This window comes from Pinus tabuliformis, chromosome J, assembly GCF_031772625.1.
Source record: "Pinus tabuliformis cultivar Carrire ecotype Pingquan chromosome J, CPIR1, whole genome shotgun sequence".
Lineage (NCBI taxonomy): Eukaryota > Viridiplantae > Streptophyta > Pinopsida > Pinales > Pinaceae > Pinus > Pinus tabuliformis.
In genome coordinates, this window is record NC_142295.1 from 1,084,742,925 (window position 1) to 1,084,748,726 (window position 5,802).

Consider the following 5,802-nt stretch of genomic DNA (forward strand, 5'->3'; position numbering starts at 1 on the left):
TTTTAGATGATTATATTTTATAAGACACCAGGCATAAGAGTGCATCATAATATTGTGCTCTTTATGTTAATGAAAATCGATGAATAAATTTCTAGCTTTAAACATTTTATTGAACCATTAACATATATTTCTTTGAAGGCATTGTCTATACTCCAGAGATAGAGGTGTTGGGTTTATAGGTCAGGGGATTTGAAATTGGTACTTGAATAAAGATGAGAGGATGATAAGGTAAACAAAAAAACAAAAAAAAATCATTTTTTTATAAAATTGAGTTATTCTCATACATTTTCAATTATATAATTTAAACTTATTTATATGGTTAATAAAATATATACATTTTTTTAAGATTTAATTAATTATAATTTAAAAACATGAAAAGAATTATATAGTTTAAACTTATTTATTTATATTGTTAATAAAATAAATACACTTTTATTTTTCTTGAAGTTTCATTAATTGTAATTTAAAAAACATGAAAATGATTGAAATGATAAAAGTAAAAAAAATACTAAAATACATCCAAATCAGCTTATTTTTTTAAAATTGCAATTATCAAAACTATTGAAAAAATTAATATATATATAGAATATATTTTTCAGTGAATCATAATGTTAGGATAACATGTTTCCAATAATCAAATTTCTAAATCAAAGAGAATAATCACACTGTGAGAATAACATGATTTTAAATAATCACATCAATTAAAAATCAAAATTAATCGATGATTGATTCTATCTCATCTCAGCGATTTAAAAACAGAAATTACTCCACAATTTTACAGCCACTAAGAACCAATAGCTAGGAACATTTCGCTTCCTCAGTTTTCTATTGGTATCGGTGGCTTTGGCCATAACTCTTCAGTTGCATATTTCCTTATGCTGCTGGTTTCGATGTGGAGATATAACTAAACTCGGCTGCAATTGGGATATGATTGGAAGAATGATTAACCGAAGGAAGTGCACGGTACTTCACGTCCTCCTCGTCAATTAACTCCAGTAACGACACCAACTTCAACTTCGTGGCATGGTAGAAAATGTAATCTAACGTTCCCTGAAATTTCCCTCGGCTATTCTCAATGAAGGTAGTGAAACGCGGCTCCCCCGTTTTACCATCCATTTTCTGAAATTTCCCTCGGCTATTCTCAATGAAAGTAGTGAAACGCGGCTCCCCCGTTTTACCATCGGGAATACTTAAAATAAGCACTTGCTAAAGGTATTCTATGACGAAACATGAGTTTAATGGATGGATCATAATCCGAAATTTCTTCATGTAAGGGATCCACATAGCCTTTGGTAAGAAGTGAGTGGGGAGCGCTTCCGGACAAAGAATTGAAGTCCCCACATAGTACAACAGGAATATCGTGGACAAACTTCTCCAAATCTTTGAGCAAGTAGTAGACCTGCCATAGCTTTACATCACTGTTTTTATTATTTGCATGGATGTGGGTATTGGTTATGCACAGACGTTCACTAGTTTCTTTTATGGAAAGGATGACATGCAGGGCAATGTTGTCTTTATATCTCAAATTAATCGAACACAAAGTTATCAAGTCAAATTGATTCAGTTTATAAAACGTTGCACAACCATCAACAGTTGGAATGTTGCCTTCTCTCTGCTTTCGCTTAAACATCCCTTCATATCCTAATTTGGCCAATTCTGGATGGAAAAAATCAGAAAAATGGTTCTGTTGTACCTCCTGGAGGCAAATGATGTCAGGGTCGCACTCTAATATTTCCTTCAACAAGTTTTGTCTGCGATTTTCCCATCTGAGCGCGAATGGAGGACAGTTGGGGAACTGCTCTGAAGTAGCATACACGTCCGCCAGAATGTTGTATGTCACAACTCTGAATGATGGACCCCTCAAACTTCTATCATACCTGTCGTTGTAAAGTTGAATCATTCGCCTAGGAACGGGGTGGGGAAATGTAAGCATATGTACATAATTCTACTATAACTCTTTATCATACCTGTCGTTGTAAAGTTGAATCATTCGCTTAGGAACGGGGTGGGGAAATGTAATCATATGTACATAATTCTACTATAACTCTTTCAAGATTTGATCTTATATAAGTGTCTAAAGAATTCCCAAATCCTCATACATTGATAAATACTAAAAATGTAATGGCAAGTTAGAAAGATGAACCCAAACTAGCATTCTATTCACTAACATAAAGTTAAAGGTTAAAACTTGAAAATAAAAAAAGAACTGAAACCAACTTTCTATTCACTAACATAAAGTTAAAGGTTAAAACTTGAGAATAGAGAGATAATAAAATGTCATATACTTTCCCAAAACTAAAGAGCATCCCCAAATAAAAATAAAAACTTTGAAGCACAAAAATGACTTGCACTCTTGCAATTTTTTTTAAAACAAATGGATTCACCTTTACAAAGTCCATATAGGAAGTTAACACCTTTTAAATATACAAAGAACCACATTTATTTTATATAGTGAATTTAGATGGTTACCTTTAGTGCTATAATTATAATTACCAGTGTTCTACGAGGACAAGTCCTCCAGGGTGGGGGATGCGCCCCGGTGCTCCCCTACGCTCCGGGATGGGGAAACTCCTGGGAAACGTTTCCCCCACATCCCCTTTTTGGGGATACTTCGGGGGTTTTTTTTTGGCGATGAAACGCGACTCCTATGCAGGGGGGACAGGGGACGTCGGGGGGATGCAAGGGGGATGTTGGGGGGATGCAGTGGGACATCATGGGATGTAGGGGGACGGGGAGATGTCGGAGGGACGTGTATAAGTCCCCCCATTTTTTTGTCTAACAATTTTTATAAAACATAAAAAAAAATACAAATTTAAATATATGAAAAAAAAAAAAAAAAAAAAAAAAATGAAACTATATTGAAACTTGAAACTGGTTAAATTTTTTTTTTAAGTAAATAAATAAATTATATTATATTAAAATTTATAACTTCATAAATAAAATAAAAGCAATAACAAAAATAAAAAAAACTTAAACTATATTAAAACTTAAGACTTAATATTTATTAATATTATTTAGTATTTTTCGAGAAATATTACTAGTATTTCAATGCATGGTTCTTTTTATGTTTACTTTTAGTTTAGTATTCTATAGCTATTTTAGAATTCAACATAATGTCAATGTCATTGTCACATGATGAATTTACTTTTTATTGTTTTTGAAAATTTGATGCGCATTGATAATTTCAATTGTCAAATGATGAATTTATTAATTTAATTTAAATGTACCTTGCATCATGCCAAATGATGAATTTAAAAGGAACATTGCTCAAATGATGGATTCAATTTAGTAATTTACTTTTAGATTTACAATACATAAATGTCAAATGATAATTCATAAATGAGTAATGATGATCATATTTAGTCTTAAAATGTACATTTCATAATTATTAAGATTTTCTATTTAGTTATTGACATTTTTTGGATTTTATTTTTTCACATTAAATTTTCAATAATTTATAATTTTTATGACTATGACGTCCCCCTTTCCTCGAAAATTCCCTAAATTTTGGAATTGTTTATATGTCCCCCTTCCCTAAATATTGGGGTTGTTTATATACGTTCCCCTTGTGCGTATTTCCGCTCCCGCGTTTTCCCGTCGAACATTGATAATCACTCGGACTAGATGAACATGTTCCCCTATAGATGAACATGTTCCACTATATAAATATTAGGAAATGTAGAAGTATGGGAAACATTTAGAATGATAAAAAGACTAGATGAACATGTTCCACTATATAAATACTGGGAAAAGTGGAAGCCTGGTATACATTGAGAATGATAAAATTGTTTTTGATTACATCCTTAGAAAAAAAACTGATGTTTTGAAGTTGAAATCATCAAACAGTTGCTAATTTATAAAAATCCTACTTGATGCTCATTCTTAACCATCTTAATGTAACGATAAAATTAAGAACTCCCAACAAAGAGTCTTTATCATTATCTGAAAGTTGTGCTTGCCATTAACATACACTTTGAAATATTGCCTTGTAATTAGGGTTCCAAACAAAAATTTATTTAACAGGCCTTTTTGTAAACACTTGACAGACGATCATTTTGCAGGCCTTTTTGTAGACACTTGACAGACAAGCATTTTATAGGCCTTTTCGCGAATGCGTGACGGACAAACATTTTGTCAAACACTTGGCAATTAAAGATTTTGTCAAACACTTGGCCGGCATCTTTGGATAAGAACCCTTTTTCTCTATTTTGGCAATAAAAAATTGCGACTGACTGTAGTCCTACGGTAGAACTGCTAGCAGCTTAGGAAATGACAAAACATTGGTCTGCAATCATTTTTTTGAGCCAATATTCCTTCGAACAATTGGTCTGCAATCATTTTTTTGAGCCAATATTTGTTCAAACAATTGGCAGACGTCCTCTCGTAGCGTGGAAACGAGTGTGCAATATGTAAATTAATTTGAAGAAAAAATAAATGAAAACACAGAAGTGGTATTTACAAATAACCCTACGACGAAAACATGACAAGCCTCTGAAACAAAAAACCAGGTAAATTCTTGTGTAATTCTTAAAACAATCTTTGAAAAGGCAAAATTTAGGTAAAAAGCATAGTACTGTTTTGGTCAAAACTGACGACGAGTCTGTATCAAAACGATATCTGTGCGACACCATCACATCAATAATTTGGAAGGCGAACTTACTGGAAGCCTTGGTGACAAGCTGAGTTCTGAGGTCAACCCTTTGGTGGACTTATCTGCAGTCTACTTCATACAAACCAGGGAGCCAAACAAAACCCCTTGAGGAAGCTTGCTAGTTTAAGGAAATTCGAAACCAAGAACCACATAATTTTTATATTGTAATTAGATTTTTTCTTAAAAAATATTTTCTTTCTTTTCTAAATCCTAAACATTTTAATTTTTTGAATGTTTAAAATTATAAATTATGTTAATTAAAAAAATGATAATCCAATTTAGAATTTAATGAATATATTAATTAACGTCCAGTAACATTCACACATATAACCAAGGTAAAGATCTATAATCTTTTATTTGTGGTTTATAATTTATATTAATTTATAATTTATAGTACTCAATTATTTAAATTAATTTTTTTTTTAAATTTATTAAGTTTTTAAATAACAAAATATAGTATAATATATTTAGCATAGATTTTATAACATTTCAATGGCATAGACGCTAAAAGATATGTTTATGATATTTTCTTAGATTTTTATTTTATTATAATTATTTTGGGTTTTTTTAATATGTACTCATATTAATTAAGTTGATAAGCTTTATTTTGAATGAGTTTAGTTAATCTTCTAGTCTAACTTTTTGTTGTGTCCGTGACACATGTTTGTTGTTAAAATTATTTAAGTTGAGGTGGGCGTTGGAAGAATGTAATAGGTGAGATATATTTACGCCGAAGGCATTCCTTTAGGGGACGGTTCGCCACCGACCTTCGTCGTCCGTGGAAGGCCACTTGCAAGCTGCCAAGTGTATGGTTGCCCAGTGAAGTTGAAGTCATGAGTGGAATTAGACGATGATAGGATCTGAATTGGGCATGCTCATGCCATCCCTTAGTTCCTCTATCAGAGATGACGAGTTCCAACTTTTGGTGAGCCTAGTGGATTTTGACGATGACAGTTTAATCAATTTCTCAGATTTCTCAGATTTCGCTGTGGATGACCAACGCGATGTTGGGGAGATGAAGATCATCTTTGGTATCTTCGATTTTGACAACAATGTTCTCATTTCCCCGATGAACATTTGAGGGTTTTCAACAACTTGGGAGAGCGTTGGATTGTTAGAATATGATAGTAGGTGTCGACTCTGACGGTGAT

The 5,802-nt window shown here is 32.3% G+C and overlaps 1 pseudogene; it reads right to left on the reverse strand.

Annotated features, from left to right (window-relative positions):
• Positions 1-1,174: 1,174 nt before the first annotated feature.
• Positions 1,175-1,900, reverse strand: LOC149230755 (carbon catabolite repressor protein 4 homolog 1 pseudogene; annotated as a pseudogene).
• Positions 1,901-5,802: the final 3,902 nt, after the last annotated feature.